We start from the raw sequence: 25,703 nt of genomic DNA, 5'->3' as shown, positions 1-25,703 counted from the left end.
AGTGACTACAGCGCCATTGGAGTTCTAGTGTATTTCTATTCCTGAAGACGATGAAAAGCATACATTTTTTTCAATTTCAATCGTAATTCCAACGAGGACTTGGCCCGCCGACAGATCCATCCAGGGACTAAAGGGCTTCAACGACAACGATTATGGAGGCTTCTTTCTTCAATCGACAATCCGGATCGAACGATCGGTGCATGGACGCTGTGGCGTCACTGAAAGTTGTTACAAAAAACGTCTCGCCGACGGATGGATTCGCGATATGTGCGCCAGGCCAGCGTGGAGTTCGGAACGAACGCTGAATAATTCATTCGGAAAATCAAACGATTGGTTCTTTATGCAGGTGCATGTAACGACCGATCAAGGTAAACGCATTCGGACGGTGTTTCTGAGCAACGGCAATGTGTTATACCTGCTATGATCAGGACAAATCCGGTTGGACGCAAATCAAGAACATCCAAGTGATTCTATCGCCGCAGAGGGTTTTATACGGGGAAATTGGAGGAAGGTTCTGCCGAGGTAAGCCACCATCCCAGGGCAAGTTCAATACCTACCTTATTAGGTATTTCTCCGATTATCTGTCTACAAGAAATTTACATTTTCCCATAAAATTTCCGTGTTTCCGCTTCCAGGATCTAGTACGCCAAAGCAATGATCGACCGCTGGTCCATCAAAATGCTTCCTCTTTTCGGCCGGTCCCGGTCCGGCGCAAGACTTAATTTTCGATGATGAAACTAGATGGCTTCTTCAACAATGTCTCGATCCACGAGCTGATCGACGCCACCAAAGTGCTCGAAAGCAATTTGGAGCGTTTCGACGGGGAAACTTCGCGGTTCTACATTCCCCGGGGGCCGTTCTTCGTGAGAAGTGTGCTGACCGGTTCTAAGTGAATCTAGAAGCAGCTTTTGGCAGCCGGATCCTGTGAACTTGGAGCAAAACCAGCTACATCTACTCGTCGGCGGAGCGGTTCGAGGCGCCCAAAGAACCGACCCTGCGGTCTACCGGCAGGATTTCGATGAGTTTATTGAGAAATGCGCCGATAGAAGTGCTAAATGTAAACTAGTTTTGGGAGCAAACTATGCAGTTTTTGAATTACAGTTTCAGTATGGATTAGATATGATTTTGTTGTGCGATCAAATGTCCTCGATATAAATTTTGTTAGGATTCTACTCCCTTTACCAAGTGTACAAATGGACATTATGTCAACCGGTTGTGCTAAACGATATTACTCAATTTCAGTCCTCATCACCCATGGTGGTGCGCCGGGTCGAAAGTAAAATATTGAAAATATTATTTTATAAGCACAAAAGCAAATAAACGTGATTTTCCCTTTTACTTCCGCTGTTTTTTTCTTGCGATAAACATAATGGCGGAAGTAGCGTGCTGTATTGCACATCTCCATTCTTGGCGCTTGCTCGCAAACGCCTTGACCTGTGGTACGGGGTGAATCTTCGACAATAAAATAGAAAAACTCCAAAAGGGATTGCTAAATGTGACCAGTTTAAACAAACAATGTCTTGCATCACCATGCAATTTGGGAGGATGTGGTGAACCTAATTAGAACAAACCTTCTTGGATCTCTGTAACAACTCCAGAAGGATTGGTAAATGTGGCCAGTTTAAACAAACAATGTCTTGCATCACCATGCAATTTGGGAGGACGTAGTGAACCTAATTAGAACAAACCTTCTTGGATCTCTGGAACAACTCCAGAAGGGATTCGTAAATGTGGCCAGTTTAAACGAACAGTGTCTTGCATCATCATGCTATTTTGGAGGACGTGGTGAACCTAATTAGAACGAACATTCTGGGACCTCTGGAACAACTCCAGAAGGATTGGTAAATGTGGCCAGTTTAAACAAACAATGTCTTGCATCACCATGCAATTTGGGAGGATGTGGTGAACCTAATTAGAACAAACCTTCTTGGATCTCTGGAACAACTTCAGAAGGGATTGGTAAATGTGGCCAGTTTAAACGAACAGTGTCTTGCATCACCATGCAATTTGGGAGGACGTGGTGAACCTAATTAGAACAAACCTTCTTGGATCTCTGTAACAACTCCAGAAGGATTGGTAAATGTGGCCAGTTTAAACAATGTCTTGCATCACCATGCAATTTGGGAGGACGTGGTGAACCTAATTATAACGAACCTTCTGGGACCTCTGGAACAACTTCAAAAGGGATTGGTAAATGTGACCAGTTTAAACAAACAATGTCTTGCATCACCATGCTATTTTGGAGGACGTGGTGAACCTAATTAGAACAAACCTTCTTGGATCTCTGGAACAACTCCTGAAGGGATTGGTAAATGTGGCCAGTTTAAACGAACAGTGTCTTGCATCACCATGCAATTTGGGAGGACGTGGTGAACCTAATTAGAACAAACCTTCTTGGATCTCTGGAACAACTCCAGAAGGGATTGGTAAATGTGGCCAGTTTAAACGAACAGTGTCTTGCATCACCATGCTATTTTGGAGGATGTGGTGAATCTAATTAGAACGAACCTTCTGGGACCTCTGGAACAACTCCAAAAGGGATTGGTAAATGTGACCAGTTTAAACAAACAATGTCTTGCATCACCATGCAATTTGGGAGGATGTGGTGAACCTAATTAGAACAAACCTTCTTGGATCTCTGTAACAACTCCAGAAGGATTGGTAAATGTGGCCAGTTTAAACAAACAATGTCTTGCATCACCATGCAATTTGGGAGGACGTGGTGAACCTAATTAGAACAAACCTTCTTGGATCTCTGGAACAACTACAGAAGGGATTCGTAAATGTGGCCAGTTTAAACGAACAGTGTCTTGCATCACCATGCTATTTTGGAGGACGTGGTGAACCTAATTAGAACGAACATTCTGGGACCTCTGGAACAACTCCAGAAGGATTGGTAAATGTGACCAGTTTAAACAAACAATGTCTTGCATCACCATGCAATTTGGGAGGACGTGGTGAACCTAATTAGAACAAACCTTCTTGGATATCTGGAACAACTCCAGAAGGGATTCGTAAATGTGGCCAGTTTAAACGAACAGTGTCTTGCATCACCATGCTATTTTGGAGGATGTGGTGAACCTAATTAGAACGAACCTTCTGGGACCTCTGGAACAACTCCAAAAGGGATTGGTAAATGTGACCAGTTTAAACAAACAATGTCTTGCATCACCATGCAATTTGGGAGGATGTGGTGAACCTAATTAGAACAAACCTTCTTGGATCTCTGTAACAACTCCAGAAGGATTGGTAAATGTGGCCAGTTTAAACAAACAATGTCTTGCATCACCATGCAATTTGGGAGGACGTGGTGAACCTAATTAGAACAAACCTTCTTGGATCTCTGGAACAACTCCAGAAGGGATTCGTAAATGTGGCCAGTTTAAACGAACAGTGACTTGCATCACCATGCTATTTTGGAGGACGTGGTGAACCTAATTAGAACGAACCTTCTGGGACCTCTGGAACAACTCCAAAAGGGATTGGTAAATGTGGCCAGTTTAAACGAACAGTGTCTTGCATCACCATGCAATTTGGGAGGACGTGGTGAACCTAATTAGAACAAACCTTCTTGGATCTCTGTAACAACTCCAGAAGGATTGGTAAATGTGGCCAGTTTAAACAATGTCTTGCATCACCATGCAATTTGGGAGGACGTGGTGAACCTAATTAGAACGAACCTTCTGGGGCCTCTGGAACAACTTCAAAAGGGATTGGTAAATGTGACCAGTTTAAACAAACAATGTCTTGCATCACCATGCTATTTTGGAGGACGTGGTGAACCTAATTAGAACAAACCTTCTTGGATCTCTGGAACAACTCCAGAAGGGATTGGTAAATGTGGCCAGTTTAAACGAACAGTGTCTTGCATCACCATGCAATTTGGGAGGACGTGGTGAACCTAATTAGAACAAACCTTCTTGGATCTCTGGAACAACTCCAGAAGGCATTCGTAAATGTGACCAGTTTAAACAATGTCTTGCATCACCATGCAATTTGGGAGGATGTGGTGAACCTAATTAGAACAAACCTTCTTGGATCTCTGGAACAACTCCAGAAGGCATTCGTAAATGTGACCAGTTTAAACAATGTCTTGCATCACCATGCAATTTGGAAAGATGTGGTGAACCTAATTAGAACAAACCTTCTTGGATCTCTGGAACAACTCCAGAAGGGATTGGTAAATGTGGCCAGTTTAAACGAACAGTGTCTTGCATCTCCATGCAATTTGGGAGGACGTGGTGAACCTAATTAGAACGAACCTTCTGGGACCTCTGGAACTACTCCAGAAGGGATTGGTAAATGCGACCAGTTTAAACGAACCATTTAATTTGGGAGGACGTGGTGATAGTGAATCTAATTACAAAAAAAAAAAACCTTGGACCTCTGGAACTGAAGAAGTGAACTGTTCCAAAATTATGTTTCTTGCATCTCCATGCAATTTGCGAGGCCGTGGTGGGTCAAATAAGACAACATATTCTTGGACCTATGGAATAATAAGAAGGCCTAATAAGATCAAATATTCTTGGACCTATGGAACAACTTCTTAAAGAAGTAACGTCCAAATTTTTCAAGGCGAATTCGCACCTTTTATAGTTCGATAGACTAGTTTGCTGTTGAACGTGCTATACTGATAGACCTTACTTACGGTGTATTAAGACGTTTTATTCGTTTGGGGGGTTTTCGGATATTTAACAATTACTGGTGAAACTGCCCCTTCCCCTCGCAATTTAATGTATCAAATGTTTAACAATATACATATTTTGACGAAATTCAACCCCGTTTGAGACGCGACGATTGTGCGATCTATTGACGGCGCAATAGTTCCAGCTTGCCAAGTAGCCTATTTGCTCTTGGAGCGTGATGAATATCAGCCATGGCTATCAGGAATGGCTGAAACGAATGTAAAAAAGCATTGTTAATAGAACGTTGATTAATGAATTACGGCAAACAAGACATTGCTTTTAATAGCAAGCACACTCCCGATCAAAAATTTCGGGTCACCCCCTCAAAACCATGGCATTTTTCAAGCCCACATCTCCGCCAGTTTGCGCCCGTTTTAAAAAATAAGATTACATTCAAAAGATAATATTCTGTTATTCTGTTATATTCTGTTATAATCAACGCACCCCCGGCCGTGGCCAATCTGCGTTGTTTCGCTGGGCGATACGTCTACCAGTAGACTTGTATCTGCCCTATGCTAAACCGATTAGCATATCAAGTCCTTTCCACTGATGAGTAGGCTCGAATGTCCCGCCCCTCCCTATAACCCATAGGGGGAAATAAGGAGTTTCCAGTTTCAAGTATTGTATTGATTATGACACCAACTCTTTCTATTCCTTGGTAAAAAAAAAATCACTAGACTTGTTTTATCAGACTACTATTAATAATGAACATAATTAAGATACAAGTTTGCATACACAATTGTAAAAGCAGTGTTAGATACTTTAAAGTGAATTGAAAAATGTAAATAAGATAAATTGTAAACTATTCCGCGGCGACACGAATGCTTCAATAGTGTCATAAATAAACGCGCAAACAAACAAATAATTGATATTGAAGTATGCATATTGCATTATCTATTAGCAAAGTCGTAGAAAGAGTTGGGCGCCTGATTATAAAATTGTTGTACTTATCTTGTGTGTTTCGGACAAGTCCCGTTTGTGTTGGCCATTGGGACACTTCTTGCTTCAAAACGGTCGTTTCTGGAATGGAAAGAGAATAATTGGCCGCACAACTCCGCAAATGGGCGGCCCGCACATATTAGTATAATGTTGCAATGATTGAAAATAGTAGAGTATAATTGTTAATCTATATGAATACTGCTACTAGTTCAGGTTTCTCACCCTCCACGATTCTCTAGATACTGTTATAGTGTGTTTGTTGTTAATTTGTTGATAAGTAAAGCCTCCAGTACTTTAAAATTCAATGTAGCGAAGATCTTGAGCGGATAGCATTCATTGATAATGATAGTGATTATTTTAATATAATATGGCTTAACAAAAATTACTATTCAATTATTTTAAATCGGATTCGTCAATAAAATTATTGTTCATAAAATAATTAACCATGCGAATATCGAACTACACAAACTAAAAAGTGTTATTATATTTTACCAATGATTTCATCCTAATCTTGACCCTAACATAGTTATACGCTTAGTGGACAATGACCAAAAATAGTGTTGTTTCGACAATAGTCACATACTATGCCCTACGACATTGACGATTCTATTGTCTATGGCTCACCTATTTAGCGCCACCCAGCAGGGACTTGGTCTGGTACCCAATTCAGTATATCCGCTCCACGTAATGTACCGTACCTCTTTCGATTTGTGATATAATACGCGGAATATTACTCTCTTCATTCGAATTAAAAACCTCCATCAAACATGAAGCGATTAATCGGAGACTGAAGACTCTACCAAATTTGGCTCAGAGACAGGTAATCAGTGAGGTCAGTTTTTCTCGTTTGTCAGAGACGATTGATACGTATTAAGACAAACTTTCCACTGCATCTGCCAGCAATAATCGGTGATCGATCAACATTTCGAGTACCTACCCCAATTTACACAATAATGCCAAGGATCACCGCTCATACTTTACAATACAGTTGGAAAAACTAGAGCAACACCTGGCCACAATGATGCATAAAGCACTAAAGCGGACCGGAAGTGTCGGTGAGCCAGCCCCACTTTGTAGAACATTTGAAAATTCCCAAAAATGTCTGGAAAAAGTTTCAACCAAAAACTGATTTTAAGAGGCCATTCACAAATAATGGCCCATATCTCTGGAAATTGAGCAGATAGAGCAAAAATTTGTTTGGCAAGTTTTCTCATAATGACATTTTCTACAACTTTGCTGAAGACATAAACAGGCTATCTTCACTTATGAAAAAAATCAAATTTCTATCTCACTTTTAGGTGGATTAATCACATTAGTGATACTTCCAAAAGAAGGGTTCTGATATACCAAACAACTTCTTCGAAGACACCAAACCTCTAAAATCTATTTTTCATACCCAAAACAATTTCGATCACGAAATTGGGCCTTTGGAAACAGTGTGCACCGTATCTGATGTCTCCCGTAAAAACCATTTCGACAGCAGACTGGATTATCTTCACCGCCACTCGGAATCAGTTCAGCAGCCGCAGCTGGCCAAAAGATGTGAACCCCAAAGTCCGATGTCGATGATCGTTGGCACCAGATCACCCAGCAGTAACGGTAGAAGCACATATGCCCGCATGTAGTCTGAAACATAAATTTTATACGGAAAATCTCTTCTGTGTAGAGATACTTTAAGGAATCCTTGGGAAAATTCCAGAAAGAATCTCGAAAGGAACTCTTCATGGAACCCTTGAATGAATCCCTAAAGGAACTCTTATAGAAATTTGTTAGAGTGCGACATATCGAACATACCCCTAACCCACCTAACCCATCATGTTGATAGCAGTGACTTTTTGAATTGTGCCACACATTGAATAAATAAAATCTTTCTTTTCCGTTTCAACCGTCAAGCGAAGTAGTACATTTTCCAATAAAATTCATGAGGAATTCCCAGGAGGTATTCATGAAGGAATCCTAGGAGGAATTCCTGAAGAAATCATAGGAGAAATTCCTGGAGCAAACCTAGATTAAGATTAAGATACTGTAACATCCTTGTAGATGGGTTCTCCCAAAAGTTGCAATGGATTTGACGCACCCTTCCTGTGACAAACCATCCCATAGAAAGCTTGACAAGTAATGCAATTTTCATGGTAATTCAGTAAAGTAAATTTCATGGCCAAATGGCCAATTGGCAAAGAAAGCTCTTAGTCAATAACTAACAAGAAAGTGTTGGAACGCTTAACTATGAAGCAGGTTCTTGCCCTAGTTGCGACGTTAGGCCAAGAAGAAGAAGAAGAAGCTAATCGTATGAATCACAGAAAGTAACACACTTTTTTTTAATTGCACAGACCTCTTGATTTCAAGTTTCCAGATAGCTTAATGGATAAAGCTAAGGATCGCCAATCCGGAGACGGCGGGTTCGATTCCCGTTCCGGTCGGGAAAATCTCCTGGGCATAGTGTATCACTGTGCTTGCCACACAATATACAAGTTCGTGCGATGGCAGGCAAAGAAAGCCCTTCAATTAAATTAATAGCTGTGGAAGTGCTCAAAGAACACTAAGTTGAAGAGAGGCAGGCCAAGCTCCTGTGGGAACGTTAAGCCAGAAAGAAGAAGAACCTCTTGAATGATCCATCGAACGTAACGCTAGTTAGGCAAGTCGCGGAAAAGCCAAACCGAGCCAAACAAGTAGGTATGCAAATTATATGCGATGCGTGGTTGGATCCGACTGCAAAAATTATGCTTGTTGCCCTCCCATCCGCTCCGATCGAAAACTAATTACAACGAGCAAAGCTGATCTTGGATACAAAATTTACCTTTGATGAAGTCTGATGTTTTGAAATGGCGACTGCTAATCCGGAGGCCTGTCGGATCATCGGTGTCCTCCATCCCGATAGCAATTTTCCACTGCCGCCAAGACTGCCGCCTATCGTGCCGGGAGTGCATGATTGTTTTCCTTTTATGTGGACTACATTGCGGGATACAACACGTATTGCCCGGTCTGTTCTTATACACATCCGACTGGGATTTTAACAGACGGCACGGCACCCGATTTCAGTTTGCACCGCTTCTAAAATTAAAATAATTATTAACCGCATCCACGCTGACATAAAAGAACTACTTATTTAATACTTACTTTCGCTTTCGACGAAAATGTTTGCTGCAGATTCTTTCGCTGCGTGTCCTTTGTCCACCGGCGATACACTTTATGTCCGGTTCTCGGAACGGGGAAAAAAACTAACCGGCAGTTTAGCTTTGCCGCTGCTGGTGCAATTTTTGTTGCTGCGCTGCCCACCACTGGAGGTTCGCCGCGCAAATTACCTAATTTATTTGCCGATGGATTTCGGTCGCAACCGCGGACTAACCGGATAAGTTGAAGAACATCGTTTTATTTTTGTGGGTAACCGATGTTTACTATCAAAATACATAAACAAAAACAAGATTTGGCGCGCGGCGAAGCTGGCGAAAAAGTGTCAAAATCTTGTGAAAGGGGCAAACCAATGCGTAAAAACTACCGCAAAATGGTAATAACTAGTCCCCTCGGTGAACTTCTGCATAAGTAAAAAGAAGAAAACATGGTACCGAAATTTTTTAATGGTTTGTACCGGACTCTTACGTCTGTATAAATTCGTCTGTGGTTATACTCTTGGTTATACTACAGGAATATTTAACTTTCTAATTCACTCAATTAATTAACGTTCTAAACTCTTAGCCTTCTTTTCTCTTTTCTCATTATTTCCATTTCATTTCCATAACGATCCTACGATGTCATAATCTGTCAAAATCCATGCTCCTATTTTGACATAGGAATCTTCGAAATAGTATCGCAACAGGACGCTAATGAAGAAAAACTAACAGACATGATTTTCTGCAAGTGTGCAAGTTTTTGTAGCCGATTTGAATAAATATTTAAGAGGAATTCCCAAAAGTATTGATAGGGGAATGAAGAGTATCTTGCCCAATCCCTGAAGTTTTTAGCGAAATTCCGAAAGTTTGGGCCCATTTCCTTTTAAAAGAATTTGTAAAACAAATATGATGTTCTTTTAATAGTTTCTTTAATAGGTACAAGTGCTGAATGTAAAGTATATCGAATATAAAGAATATGGAATATAAGGATTTTTTCGCCGATAAAAACAACATTATTTTAATTTCATTTTTGTTAAATCAATCAAATTATCAATCCCGAGTTCTTTGGCAGAGAACCTATGAAATTTAGCCTAAACTCATTATTTGAGCGAAATACACCGTTCCCAACAACAGTTTTTTGACCGTTCCCAACAACAGTGGTTTTGAATATTTTGGGAACAAAATTCGAAAAGTAGTCCTTTACAGCTTGTGAAACTTTTGAAAATACTTACTTCTTTAGAAAAACTATCCATAACATTGGCAAAATATTCATTCTCATTAAAGTTTAAAAATACAGTGAAATTTCTGATTTTCATTATGGAATCTATGAGTGGGCCACTTTCTAATACATTTCAAAATCAGTTCGCGGGCCGCACAAAACCTGGTCGAGAGCCGCATGCGGCCCGCGGGCCGCAGTTTGGTGACCACTGCAGTAGATGATCAACGCGCCATGAACATTCTAGAATCAGTAACGTGCCTTAGAGATGGACGCTTTGAGTCGGGACTCTTGTGGAAGTACGAAAACGTGAGGCTCCCCGAGAGTAAAGTAATGGCTCTTAGAAGGTGGGAATGCCTGGAAAGACGAATGAAGAAAGACGAAAAATTATCAGAAGCACTGCACGCGAAAATGGCCGAGTATGTTGAAAAGGGGTACGTTCGTAAACTGACCGAGAAGGAACTAAGCATCCGTCATGCACGTGAATGGTATCTGCCGGTATTCCCGGTTTACAATCCAAATAAACCTGGGAAATTGAGATTAGTTTGGGACGCAGCAGCAACGGCCCAAGGAATCTCTTTGAGCGCAGTCTTATTGAAAGGACCCGATCTAAACTCGTCCTTACTATCCATTCTAATCCAATTCCGTGAATTCCGAGTTGCAGTATGCGGCGACATACGAGAAATGTTCAACCAAGTGCTGATGAAGGAGGAGGATCAACATTGTCAAAGATTTTATTGGAAGGAAAACGTGGAAAAGGCAGTACCAGACGTGTATGTCATGAGAGTAATAACACAGACGAATTTATACAGACGTAAGAGTGCGGTACAAACCATCAAAAAATTTCGGTACCATGTTTTCTTCTTTTTTCTTATTCAGAAATTCACCGAGGGGACTTGTGATTACCATTTTCAGGTCGTTTTTACGCATTCGTTCACCCCTCTCACAAGATTTTTTGACATTCTGCCTCTCATGCTTCATCCACTTGTTTTGTTTTGGTCCGGTTGAACTTGTTCGAAACCAAAACAAAAACAATAATTTTCGTGAAGTCGCGATTTTTTTAGGGAAAGATCTCGAATTTTATTCGAGATTCCTCAATTAGTGTAAAACTCGCTTTGATTGATTCACTGCGAATTTGTCGAGCAATTCCGAAGGATCAGCATGCTAAAGGTAGGTCCATAAGTTCTTTTACATCGGATGGGAAATACTGAATTTGCATACCCACACTAGGTAGATGAAACTTGTGATTGCGCCGCCGGTGAGGATTTTCGTAACCCAATTGCCGATTGCAGCAGGTCAGCAGGCAACCGTTCACTGGATCTGAACCAAGAACGTCGTCGTCCGTCGTCTGCGTATCCCGTGTTTCCTTTGCCGGTTCGCCACCTTGGCCGTGAGTCGTGTCAGAAAAAAAATCAATGTTTACGTCAAAGGCGATAAGAAACACTGTCCCAAGTGTAAAAGAGTGGAGCGGTAATAAATTTGTCAACGCAATAATTGGTCAGTATCCGATAGTGCAAGTGCGGGTTTTGTCCGATTACCAGCGAAGACACTAAATCCCCTTGAGACGGGATGCGCGAAATGCGCTAGAGTGTGAAGCAGCATAAGTGTGTGGAGCCAAGTCTACCGCCGATTGCCGTTACTTGTCTTCGAGGACATTCTTCAACCTGTGGGCCGTGATTGACATTCCATGGGGATATTGCCGCAAGTTCATCGTACTGCTAGGACTGGGCAAGTTGCGGGCTCAGTGGCCACACCTCCGGAAGTTCCAGTGTATTACGCACATACTGTAAAAGCCATCATGCCGGTGTTCACTGTGGTCCTGTCGCGGGTTATCATTTGGGAAAAGTATTCAAGGCCATCTATCTGACCTTGATTTTGACCATCTCGTCGACGTTGGGAAGCGACCCTGACGGAATTGTCATTCGATATAATAGAAATCACCGGCGGTTCACGATTCACCGCCATTCTGTACACTATGGGCAGAACATCTTCTCGAAGAAGATGCTGCAGAAAACGAGTGCACAACATCTGCGATTTTTGCACATCTTGTGTCAGCTGGCACTGTTGATGTTCGGTGAAGATTATTACCAAGTGCCCGTACTGCGGTAGCCGTTCGGCCAAAGACGCTGGAAGTGACGATGGGGGCCATCGAGGGAAACCGGGAGCAGTCGCTGATAAAGGAGCTAAATCCGATCGAGGTGCTGGATTTATTGATTAGCTGTTCATGACCTCGCCGGAGTTCAATCCGGTGGACGCGGGTGTTTGCTCCAAGTAAGTATAAAGAAGTGCGGTGATACATTGGTGGGAGTGCCCGTTTGGGTGACTGAGATTACCGTCGTGCGTGGGCCAAAGTGAGGTGACATTGGGCATATTTCGCTTATTTAGAATATGACGGGAATGCATATTGTGTACTAAACTACTAGAATACATAATTCTAAGATTTGCATTCACCGTTGGATTCTCTGACTTATATTGAATCCGTGCGATCGATGGACTAATGTTACCCTCTAGGCCCAATATCACCCCTAGCGACGGTACCGCATTTTCGAAACGAGTGAATACGGCCAACAGAAATGTGAGGCCGATCAACTTTTCCTTTCGCATATCTGTCCCATGTGCATAGAAAATCCAGCAAACATGGAATGATATGCGATTCACGGCAGTTCAGTTCTGTGTGACCCGTTGATATTCTGGCCGGGCAACTGGCTGTTTGCCGTAACCGGACACGATTTGTTTTTGAAAATATCGCGCCGCTAGAAGAAAGGTGTTATTTCCGCGGCGAATATCATCCGAGGAGATCTCCATGAATTCCTCCGGGGATTCCTCTAGGAATTCTTCCGGAGATTACTCCAGGAATTTCTTCTGATATTCATCCATGAAATCTTTCTATCTATGATTCCTCCAGGGATTCTTCCCAGGATTCCTTCAGGAATTTCTTCAGGGATTGCTCCAAAGATTTCTTCAAAAATTCTTCCAGGAATTTCCTCCACGTATTCTTCTTAGAATTCCGCCAATAATTCTTCCAGGAGTTCCTTCGGAGATTATTACGGCAATTCCTTCGAAGATTCCTCCGGGAACTCCTTCGGAGATTCCTCCAAAAATTCCTTCAGGAATTCCTCAGGGAATTCCTTCAGAAGTTCCTCCAAGAATTCCTCCAGGAGTTCCTCCGGTGATTCCTCCAGGAAATCCTCCGGGAATTCCTCCATTATTTGCTCCGATTATTTCTCCAGAGAATCCTTCAAGAATTTTTTCAAGGATTCCTCCAATAATTCTTTCAGGTATTTCTCCAAAAATTCTTCAAGGAATTTCTCCAGAAATTCTTCCAGCAGTTATTCCAAGATTCCTCCACGATTTCTTCCAATAATTCCTCCTGGAATTCTTCCAGGAATTTAGCTAGAAATTCTTTCAGAAATTCCTCCAGAAATTGTTCCAGGCATTCCTCCAAGAATTCCTCCGGGGTTTCCTCCAGAAATTTCTTCCTATTTTTTTCCAGGAATTCCTTCGGGAATTCCTATAAAAATTCATACAAGGATGCTTTCAGTAATTTCTCAAAGAGTTCCTCCAGGAATTCCTCCCAGAGTTCCTCCAAGATTTCCATCGAGGATTCCTCTAGGAATTATTCTGGGAATTCCTCCAAGGATTATTTCAAGAAATCTTCCTGGGATTCCTCTTGAAATTTCTCCAGAAATTCTTCCAGAAATTACTTCTGGGAGTCTTCCTGGAATTCCTTTGGGGATTCCTCCAGCAATTTCTCCAGGGGTTCCTCCGAGAATTGTTCCATGATTTTTTTTCGGAGATTCCTCCAGGAATTGCCCCAGGATTTCTTCCAGAAATTCTTTCAGGAATTTTTCCAGGTATCCTTCCACGAAATACTACAGGAATTCTTACAATATTTCCTCCGGGGATTTCTTCAGGAATTTCTCCGAGGATTCATTCAGAAATCCTCCGGGGGTTCCACCATGAATTCCTTCGATGATTCCCCCGGGAATTCTTCCAGAAATTACCACAAAAAAATCTCCAGGAACTCTTCCGTGAATTCCTTCACGACTCCTTCAGGGATTCTTCTAGGAATTTCTCTAAGGACTCCTCCAGGAATTCCGTAGGGAATTCCTTTTTAGATTCTTCCAGAAATTTATCCAAGGGTTCCTCCAGAAACTCCTCCGGTCCAAGAATTCCTTCGAGGATACTTCCAAGAAATCTTTCGGAGATTCCTCTAAGAATTACTCCCGAAATTCCTTCAAGGATTCCTCTGAAAATTCCTCCGGAAAATTCTCCAGGAGTTCTTTCAGGCAATCCTCCAATAGTTCCTCCGAGGATTCGTCCGATGGAGAAATTTCTCCAGAAGGGGATTCCTCCAGGAATTCCTTCCGGGATTCCTCCAGGAATTCCTTAGTGGATTCCTCCAGGAGTTCTTTACGGGATTCCTCCAGGAACTCCTTCAGGAATTCTTTCGGGGATTCTTCCAGGAACTCTTTCGATGATTCCTCCAAGAATACCTTCGGGTTTCTCCAGGAATTCCTTCGGGGATTCCTCCAGGAATTCTTTCGGGGATCCCTCCAGGAATACTTAGTGGATTCTTCCAGGAATTCTTTACGGGATTCCTCCAGATATTCCTTCGGGGATTCTTCCAGGAAATCCTTCAGGGATTCCTCCAGGAATTCTTTCGGGGATTCCTCCAGGAATTCCTTCGGGGATTCCTCCAGGAACTCCTTCGGGGATTCCTCCAGGAATTCCTTACGGGATTTCCCCAGGAATTCCTTACAGGATTCCTCCAGTAAGCACTCAAGAATTCCTTCAATATTTCCTCCAGTGATTTCTCCAAGAATTTCTCCAAAGATTCTTCCACGGATTCCTCCAGGAAATTCTCACGGAATTTCTTCAGGAATTCCTCCAGGAATTAATCCATCAATCACTCAAAAATTCTTCCAGAAATTCCTCCAGGAATTCCTCTAGGGATTTCTGCCAGAATTTCTGCAGAGACTCCTAAAGGAATGTCTCCCAGAACTCTTTCAAGAATTCCTCGGGGAATTCTGCGATGAAATTCTCATAGGAATCCTCCATGAATTCCTCCAGGAATTTCTCCATGTTTTTTTCTAGTAAATTCTTCAGGAGTTCCTCCAGAAATTCATTAATGATTTTCTTCAGAAATTGCTAAAAAAAATCCAGGAATACCTTCAAAAATTCCTGGAGGAGTTCCTTTAGACATTCCTCCAGAAATTTCTCAGAGAAGCCTCACATATTTATCCAGAAATTCCTTTAATAATTCCTCCAGGAATTCCTCAAATAAATACTCCAGGAATTCCTCTAGGAAATTCTCAAGGAATTTCTTCAGGAAAGGATGAATCCCTGATCCAGGATTTTTTTTTTCAGAAATTCCTCAAAAATTCCTCCAGAAATACCTCCAGGAATTTTTCCAGGGATTCCTCCTGAAAATCCTCTAGGAATTTCTATCAGAATTCCTTCAGAGAATCCTGAAGGAATGTCTCCCGGAACTCTTCCAAAAATTCCTCCAGAGATGCCTTCACGTATTCTTCCAGGAATTTCTCCAAGAATTCCTTCAGAAACCCCCAAATCTCCAAAGATTCCTCCGAGAATTTGTCCACGGATTCTTCCAGATATTCCTAAATCATTTTCTCACGGAATTCTTCTAGAAATTCTTCCAAGGATACCTCCATGAAAATCCTCCAGAAATACCTCCAGGAAATCTTCCAGAAAATTCTCCAGGAAGTTTTGCCAGTTCCTCCAATATTTTCTTTAGGGATTCTTCCAGAAATCCCTTCACGGATTCCTCCAGAAAATCTTAAGGAATTTCTCCTGAAACTTTTCCGGGAAATCCTCGAGGAATTCCTCCAGGGGTTCCCCCATGGATTCCTCCAGAAATTTATCCAGGAATTTCTTCGGGAATCCCTCCTGGGATGAGTTTCTTCAGAAATTCCCCAAAAAAAATCTTTCAGAAATCCCTCGAGAAGTTCCTCCAGGAAACCATAAATATTGGTCCAGTAATTCCTTTAAAAATTCCTCCAGGAATGCCTCTAGTTATCCCTCCAAGAATTTCTCTAAAAAATCTTCAAGAATTTATCCAGAAATACCTCTCGGAATGCAAACAGGAATTTCTTTAGGTGTTCCTCCAGAAAGTTCTCCAGGTATTTCTCCACGATTTTTCCAGGAATTCATCCAGGAATTCCTCCAGGTAGCCTAATATTTCTCCAAAAATACCTCAAAGAATTCCTTCGAGAATTCCTCCAAAAATTCCTTCTTAAATACCTCCAGGAATTTCTACAGGGATTTCTTCAAAATTTTGCAGGGATTCCTCCAAGAATTCCTTCTCGAATTTCTCCAGAAAATTCTGAAGAAATTTCTCCCGGAACTCTTCCAGGAATTACTTCAGGAATTCCTCGAGAAGTTCCTCTAGGGATTCCTCCATTGATTTCTACAGGATTTTTTTCAGGTTTTTTTTTCTGGAATTTCTCCAGGAATTTCAGCCGAAATCCGAGGATAACTCCAGGAATTCTTCTAGGTATTCCTTCAGAAAACCCTCTACGACTTTCTCCAGGGATTCTTCCACGAATTTCTTTAGACAATTAAAACAATCTCCTGGAACTCTTCCAGAGAAATTCCTCCAGGGATTAATCAATGAATTTCTTCAGATATTCCTCAAAAATCCCTCCCGGAATTCTTCCAGGCATTCTGTCAGAAATTCCTCGAGGAGTTCCTTCAACCATTCCTCCAGGAATCAGTAAATATTTTTACAGAAATTCCACAAAGAGTTCATCCAGGATTTTCTCTAGAAATCCTCCAGAAATTCCTCCAGGGAATAATCTTGGGCTGCAAAACGGTGAGTCAATAAGGAGAGCGTTCCTCCAGGAATTTCACCAGAGATACTTCCAGAAATTTCTCTAGGATTTCTTCAGAGATTTCTCCCGAAATATCTCCAGGGATATATCCTGAAATTCCTTCATGGATTCCTTCAGTAATTCCTCCTAGGATTACAGCAGGGATTTCTCCAGGAATTCACCAAAGCTTTCTACAGGGTTTCCAAGAATTCCAAGAATCAATTTCTCACTTGATTCCCTCAGGAATACTTCCGGGGATTTCTCCGAGGATTCCATCAGGAATTCCTACAGGAAACCCTCCGGAAATTACTCTAATTTTTTTCCAGGAATTCCTCAAGTAATTCTTCCAGTACTTCTTCCATGAAAGCCTCCAAGAATTATTCCAGGAATCTCTAGGAAATCTTCCAGGAATTCTTTCAGGATTTACTTCAGAAATTCCTCCGTAAATACCTCCAGGAATTCCTCTGGGGATTCCTCCAAGAACTCCTGCGGGGATTTTTCCTGAAATCCCTACAGGGATTACTCTGGGAAATCCTTCAAGAATTCCACTGGGCACTACTCCAAGAATTCTTTCCAGGATTCCTTTAGGAACTCCTTCAGGATTTCCTTAGTGGATTCCTCCAGGAATTCCTTGGGGGATTTCTCTAGGAATTTCTCCAGGATCCCTGATAGAATTTCTGAAGGATTTGTTGGAGGTATACCCGAAGGAATTTCTGAAGGACTCTCCGTAGGACCTTCTCAAGGAATGACCTGATTTCCTGGAGAAATCCTCGAAGGAACTCCTGGAGGAATCCCCGGAATTCTCGGACTCTTGGAGAAATTTCTAAATAAAACGCTGAGGTAATTCCTAAAGGAATCCAGAGAATTCCTAGATAAATTTCTAAATGAGCACCAGGAGAAATCCATAAAGGAATTCTTGGAGAAAGCCTGCTGAGGAAATTCCTGAGGAATTTCAAGACAAATCTTCTAGAGAAATCCGTGAAGGAACTGCCTGAGAAATACTTTAAAAATTTTGTGAAGGAATTCTTGAATGAACTCCAGTAGGAATCCTTGGAGGAACTCCTAGAAGAATTCTAGCAGATTGATTTGTCTTTTTTAAAGAGACTTCCAGCCCTTGGCTGGTTCGTCTCTTCATTCCAGCAGAAGTTGCAGAAGGTACTCGAGGAAAATATCTGCAAAAAAAAAACAACTGTAGAAATCCTTGATGGAATCCCTAAAGGTACAAAAAAAAACAAATAAAATAGGTAATCTCTGGCATTCTTGAGGAATTCCTGAAGAAAATTCTAGAGGAATTGCTGAAGAGCTGCTTCAAAAAGTTCGTAGAATTTCGTTATTTTTTATGTTACGGTTCAACATCCGTAAAATAAATTCCCGAACAGTGGAATCGTGATTATGTATGTGAAGCCATTTCTCGAAGAAACTCCTGGAGGAATTCATGTAAGAACTATTGGAGAAACTCTAAATGAGCTTCACGAGGCATCCCAGTGATTGCCTTAGATGTCCGACTGAATCACAAAAGAAAATCCTGGAAGAATTTTTGAAGGGGTGGCAAATGAAATTCTACCTGGTAATTTACAGAGAAATTATTTATTAATATATTAATATATTATTTATTAATATATCCACATCTATAGATAGCGGATTTTTTATATCATTATTTTAGAGGTTTTAAACCTAGGTTCATTCGCCTCTTTGACCAATAATATGATAAATGACCAAGGATAACCATTTTGTAAAATTTTTATTCTCATTTTTATGCTTTCAGGATTTTGACGTATTAAAGGAATGATGAAGGATGCAATGTTCGAAGCAGCAAGGAGCAAAAGCGGAGTTTTAATTTAAATACAGTTTAACCAACATCTATAATATTCCATCTATGGTTTAACATTGCAATAAGTAATGTAGATTGCTTGAATATTACAAAATTTAACAATACTTACTAACGTGGGTCATCGGAACCGATTTCTCAGATCAAAGCTTTTTTGGTTTCATTTCGGGTCCTGAGTATCTGTGCAAAATTTGAGCACGATCTGTTGCGTCTACACTTTGCGCATTGCAATTGAAATTTGTATGGGATTTTGTATGCGAAAACATATTTTTTGCATTTTTGTCATATGTTGAAAATGTTTGTCTGAAACTTTTTAACCGACGATTTATTTAAAATGATAGCCTAGGATGTTCTGAAAAACTTTGTCGAAGACCACAAAGCGATCCGATGCTTGTAAATAAAATTATACTCAACAAACCGCATGTAGTGTAGGTGTTTAAGTTTTAACGCGTAAAGGAATAGCAATAGCAACAAAATCATGCGGTTTCGGCAAGCAATGCCACCGCTAGAACTTTTTTAATAGGCATCTGATCACTTCGTGATCTTCGACAAAGTTTTTCAGGACACCTTAGGCTATGTTTTTACATTATCGGTTACACAATTTTAGAAAAATTCGAGCTTCTCGTGAGAAAAATGCAAAAAAAAAGCATATTTTCCCATGTAAAATCCAATATAAACTTCAAACGCGATGCGCAAAACGTAGACATAACCGATCGTTCCCAAATTGTTCACAGTCATTTGGGTCCTGAAATGGGACCTAAAAAACTTTGATCTGATGGGGTACCATCAAATTTTCCATTTTTCTATATAACGGATGACCCACTCTAAACTTACTAACCCCTCATACAATCAAATAAATTAGATTTTATCATCCAATTTTAGACTCCAACTTCCCCTATTCGCATAACAGTCCCCCATTTGCTGGGTTTCTTATTCACCTGGGATAATTTTGCGAATGAAAACTTTGCAAGCTTTCAGTTTATAAATATGGGAGTATTCATATAATACAAAGCGGAAAAGCAGGTTTTGTCCCAGTTGTAACGTTACGCCAAAAAGATGTCCTAAAAATCTATGTTTCCACAAAATAAAAATAAATAAATACATAAAAACAAAATAAAAATATATAACGCTCATTCCGCTTGGTTGAAGCGAGCTATCAAATAGTTCCGCAATATAAAATAAAACACTTATGATCCAGATTTATCCAACCCTGCGATCCCAAAGATTAGATTTAATAAGGTTTACCACGTTTTCCCGAATCACACGGTGATGCAAAAAAAAAAGTACCTTTGAAACAATTTCTGGAGCTATGCCAATTATGGTGATGCAAGACATTTGTTTAAATTGATCACATTTACTAATAAATTCTGGATTGGTTCCAGTGGTTCCTTAAGAAGCTTTCAGGACGCGCACCTATTTGATCCCAAAACTTCACCGCGCTCGCGCTGTATACGACAAGCAAAATTTTTTGTCAGTGTTGTACTTTTTACAACGGCGCACGCCCTGAAGGGTTAAAACTTTTGAAATTCTTTCTGTAGTCTACAAAGTTTTCCTCTGTTTCATCACAATTTATCATTAACCCTCGAGTAGTCGTATCATTGATCACACTCAGTGACACCATGCTTACGCTGTGTATCACGAGCGTGCTTTTTCATGGTGCGTGTACTCACTACATGATGCGACCGCTCCCGGGTTAAAAAATTTCACCTAAGTCCTCTCGAGTTTTGTGGTACAGCAAAACACATCTGCTCTGTAGGTCATTTCTGCCTAATGAATTTATTTCAGGAGTCGCACTACAATTTGTCCTCCGAGAGATTTTTATAATTAAGTTCATTGTTAAACTCTAGAAGAATTTTCCGAACTTTTTTTGAAAGCAGAAAAATTCAAAGGAATCCTTTGAGGGGCTCGTAGAACAAACCCGAAAGGAGCGCTGAAGAATGCCAAAAGAATTCTTGGAGGTATATCAGACCACATATAGGAAGATATTCAAGAAGTTCCAGAGGAATCACAAAGAAGACTTTTCTTTCTTCTTCTCGCTGCTCCGTATTGGCATTAATTTTTACGGCTATTGGACTGCGCACCTACTTGGAAGAAATTAAACTTTAATAACCGTTGCTGATTCCGTCTTCATGCTGTACTTCTTCAGGCACTCGTTCACCAAGGTCAGCAGCTCGTCCATCAGCGTTCTGCGTTCGATTTCTTAATTACTACTCCAATGATGGCCGGAGCCAGCGTAAAGTTGCTCATCCAACCCATCACGATAACGGTCCAAGACCAGCACTAATGGAACATGGAAGTTCTCCGAAATCGTCACGCAATAAGAATTTATTTTTAACTGGTCATATTAACCAAAATCTTCTGTTTGATCTGAAAAGGTTCACCTCGTCTTCTCAAATAGCATGGTGATGCAAGAATTGTTTTTAACTGGTAATATCAATCAAAATCTTCTGGAATTATCCCAAAGGTTTAAGAGTTCGGACTTTATTAGGATTAGATTAGGATAAGTACAATGATAACCGCCTGTTGATTATGCTGCTTCAAACGTTTCTGCAATTTAATCCATACCTTGGCTGCCGGTGGAAGCATAATTGTCCCATGTGCATTTTTGGCAATATTGAGATTTTGCAGCCCATGACCATGTATCGTGGGGTACTATCATATGGGGAAATAAAAATAGATAGTTTGTTCCGAAAATTGTTGAAAAAATGCATGGCCGATTTGTAACATTCTTAAAAGTGGACGCATAAGCGTCACGTTTCATTGGGAATCCTATGGAACTATAAAATCGCTCTGAAACAAAAAATAGTGCTCAAATTAAAAATTAGCTGATGTTAGAACACGATTCAGCACTTATACTTCATAGTTGAGACAATTTACTTTTTTCGAACTTTGGACGCGATTTTCTCGATTGTCTGTTTTTGCACATGGGACATTTATGCGTCCACCGGCAGTTGGAGGATGCTTATCGGCCCAATCAGTGTCCCCAAAATAATCCTTAACTTTTTCGCTCCTCTACTGGCATCGATGATCTTGTTCCAATTATTGCTGACTGCACCCCAAATTGGACTGACACAATAGTGTGCACACACCTTCAAAGTGTGATTACAGCGCAGGGATACGTCGGATCGAATTGAGGTCTTCGGTGCACTTATTCCTTGTAAATGGAGAAATAAGTGCACCGAAGACGTCGAGACGATCCGAGGCAAATGTGCACTTTTATCACACTTTTTAGGCGTACCAAAAAAAGTGTGATAGTCCAATTTGTGATGTAGCCTGCAATACTTCGCACAGATTTTCGCATGGCCGTAGTGCTCTCGGATGACGTCATCTCGTAGGGGTTGTCGTTGTACTTGTAGGCTTCTATCAGAGGATTGGAAATCATTGTGACTTACATACAGGTGCAAACGGCAGTCATCCAGATTGGTCAATATTCGTCAATCCGGTATCCGAGAAACCGTATAGCCGAGGATTTCTCCAGGATTCTAAGGTATGCACTGCGAATTAGCACGTCATATTCGGCTTCTTTTAGTTCCTCAGCTGCTTCATGGAGCGTGGCCACAAACTGATACGTACTGACCAGTGCCAATTTACGTTAGTTGAGAAAGTTTAACTTCACAATTTCAATAATTACATATGTGTACTGCCCCCACTCGAATAACAGTCCCATATAAATAGGACACCCAGCAAAGATGGGACTGTTATACCAGCGGGGTCAGTGTAGGGCAGCTTGTTTATATCAATGAATACGTAGAGCACTTATATCCTAGCCGTCTGATCCACGCAAATAGGACAACTGGGGCCGTAGTGAACCAGCAAATTTGCTCCGGGAGCTTCGGCAGTGAAATAATCAAGCTCCATGTGTGACGTCACCCATGACAACGTGTCCGTTTCGGTGAACTTATGCCGTTCATTGTCAGGGGAGCTGCAGCGTAATCCGTTCGACCTCCTGAATGCGCTCTATCATTTTGTGGATCTCGAAGTTGTTATTCGTGCAAAGAACAGTAGTGCGCGCAGCCTTCAGCTCCGTACAGGGAATGTGGAATTTTGTTGACCACCCGTATCGCTTCCTTGAAAATATTTCACGCGGGTTTGGCCACCGCTGCGAAGGTACCGCCGTTCGTTACTGCCCAACTCCCCTCCAGTGAAGAACCAGGAATTGTATGAGCTTCTCCTGCTGCTTCGGTGGGTCCCATCGGATAAATTCTTTAGGAGTTGCAAGTTATCTGCAACGTGTGAACTGGTGAGTAAAGTGAATATAAGTATTTCGAAGGCGATCCTCCGAAAGCCGGGCAGATATCGCCGGCAGGAACACATACCTACCGGAGAAAATCGGTTTCTCTGAAATCAATTGCAACGACCGCGAGTAAAACCGAATATTTGTAAACACCGTAAACACCAAAAAAAGTTGACAAATCGCTTGACAGTTCTCTCGTTCAAGGGGTCCAGCAAAGCGCGCTGATTACACAAGGCGGGAGGGGCTTACCAAAGGAGGAAAATAAAAGTGGTACCGAAAAAAACGATTACTGCTCCGTCTGTATCTTCGTCGGTGGTAATAACCTTTGGCGCTAGTTGTTCGCCAACGACGGCACAATAAAGCCTGTATCCGCAATAATCGGGACACAGAAGAACGGCAGTAACTCTATACTGAATCGATAAAAATTGGCCAAAAATTAACTGAGAACTCTTCAATGTATGTTTATTATTTGTGCAAAATTTCATAAAAATCGATGCATTACTTTAACTGTGGATGAGAAACAAACAGACGTGGTTTTTAAGATTTTGTACAATCATGACCAAATTTCATTTGCATAATAGGTGGTTCTTTTCGGCTACAATTCAAAGTCCTGTAAGGATAATTTCGAAATTTCGTAAGCAGTTATGATACTCATAGAGACACTTTCTTGCAAAATTTCATCAACTTTTATCAATTGGATTGGTAGTTACTGCTGTTGATAGGGGGTATCAGTAGGTCGGCTCTAGAGGCACGTTCTCCTCCATTTGGGAAATTTGTGCCAGGGGGTAGTGTCAGTGAACATGTTTCATGTTTTTCATGTGCGATGTTTGCCCATTCATAACTTTTGAATGTCTCTGTCAATTTTCATGAAATTTTCACAGAAGGTAGTTGATTATGTGTGTATTATGCCTGAAAAATTTGATGATTATTGGTAGAGTACTTTCAACAATATAATCAAAACAATACGGGCTGCTGACTAATTGTAGTCTGAGGGGCTAAAATCACGTTTGGCCCCATTATATGTTTCGACTATAAAATTGTTGATAGTGCATCGATTTTTCCGAAATTTTGTCTATGGAAGTAAAGTAGATTGAGAGGTTTATGTTCAAAATTTCAATCATTTCCTTTATCAAATTCAAAAGTTACAGCGTTGACAAGCTAAACCAGGGGCTGTACAAAATTCAATTGCACGCGTTCTACTGTTTCATTGCTACAACAAAACGTACTGCACCGATTCACATGAAATTTTGCCGGTGAAATTAACACATCTTAAGATATTATCAGGTCAAATTTAGGCAATTTTAATTTATCTATTGCAGAGTAACAGCTATATTTCTGTGTCCCGATTATTGCGGATACAGGCTTTATGTTAAAAACATAAATGCAAAGCGATTTGAACACGAATGTCCAGAAGCAGTCAACGTTATTGAGAAAAAGCACTATGTGGACGATATGCTTGTCAGCTTCGAAACGGAGGAAGAGGCAGTGGAGGTAACGCAGCAAGTAAAGCGTATCCACTCAGCGGGGGACTTCGAAATGAGGAATTGGCTATCAAACTGTTATACCTCTGTTCATAACTAACATTGATTTAAATGTCGCACAAGCTTAGCCATCATACCTACCATTCCAAACACCTTGTGACGAACGTTGTACTTTTGTTTTCCGAGTTCAAGAATAAACGTGTGTGAAAATTGAGTCCGTTCTTTTAATTACGCGTCCGGTTCCGATTACAGTTTTCGGGTCCATTTCTGTTCCGATATAACAGAATTGGCGACGAGGATGGCGCAGAATGCGAATCCGGTGGATCCTGCACGGAATATTGTTCCGGCGGCGGGCGGTGCGCTTGCGGCAGGGGCTCGAGCTCTGCCTCCAAACTTCCACATTGACCCATACGACCGAAGGAAAATTCGCTGGAGTCGGTGGGTAGAGAGGTTGGAAACTGCGTTTGCGATTTATGACGTAAACAATGCCGATTTGCGTCGTAATCTTCTACTGCACCTGATGGGACCGGAGACATACGAGATTGCGTGCGACAAGGTAGCACCACAAAACGTTCGTGGACTCAACTACCAGCAGATAGTGGACACGTTGGAAGCTCACTTCAACCCGCAGCCTCTAGAGATAAGTGAGAACTTCCGCTTCAAATGCCGGCGTCAAGGAGACAAAAATGCCGCTTCCCCAGACGAAACCGTGGATGAGTATTTGGTGGCACTCCGGAGGATCGCAGTGACGTGCAACTTCGGGAACTATTTGGAAACTGCCCTGCGCAACCAACTGGTATTCGGCCTGAAGAGGAACGACATTCGTGGCCGGCTGTTGGAACGAAGACAGCTGACCCTACAGGACGCCATAGACATCGCGGTCGGTATGGAGCTATCGCTAAAGGGCGGTGCTGAGATAGAAGGTGCGATAGCGAAGCAGGACGTCAACGTTTTGCACAAGCCGCCAGGTAAGGCTAGGAATAAGAACGTGGGAAGGTCCTTGCAATCATCCAGCAGGAATGCAGATGATTTGCGCTGCTTTCGGTGCGGGGATAAATCGCACCTTGCGAAACAGTGTAAGCATCAAAACACTGTTTGTTCGTTTTGCAAAATCAAAGGCCATTTGGAGCGGGTCTGCATGAAGAAGGCTGGAGGCAAGAAACCGGAACCAGGATCGTCCGGTGTGAAGCCGGGACCAGCAAGGGCACACCACGTCGAGGAGCAGTGCGAAAAAGGAAGTATTGACAACATCACAGTTGAAGAAATCTGCATGGATGCCAGCCGGCCAGATGATGCGAAGCTGTGGGCATCAGTTCTTGTCAACGGTGTTCAGATGCGTCTGGAGCTGGACACTGGCTGTCCGGTCAGTATTATCAACGC

At 41.5% G+C, this 25,703-nt stretch overlaps 1 long non-coding RNA gene and 1 pseudogene across 1 annotated transcript; one reads left to right on the top strand and one right to left on the bottom strand.

The window, feature by feature from the left end:
* Window positions 1-46: 46 nt before the first annotated feature.
* LOC109405765 (uncharacterized) lies at window positions 47-1,538 on the top strand (annotated as a pseudogene).
* A 2,835-nt stretch (window positions 1,539-4,373) lies between these two features.
* On the bottom strand, window positions 4,374-9,213 carry LOC109408193 (uncharacterized). Its single transcript, XR_003894227.2, has 3 exons — window positions 8,742-9,213; window positions 8,422-8,675; window positions 4,374-4,893 (listed from the first exon to the last, which is right to left on the bottom strand). It is a non-coding gene; the product is annotated as an uncharacterized LOC109408193 (long non-coding RNA).
* Between the last annotated feature and the right edge of the window lie 16,490 nt (window positions 9,214-25,703).

This window comes from Aedes albopictus, chromosome 1 (assembly GCF_035046485.1).
Source record: "Aedes albopictus strain Foshan chromosome 1, AalbF5, whole genome shotgun sequence".
NCBI classification, from domain to species: Eukaryota; Metazoa; Arthropoda; class Insecta; order Diptera; family Culicidae; genus Aedes; species Aedes albopictus.
Note: the sequence above shows the minus strand (reverse complement) of the source record. Positions and strands in the feature narration are given on the sequence as shown.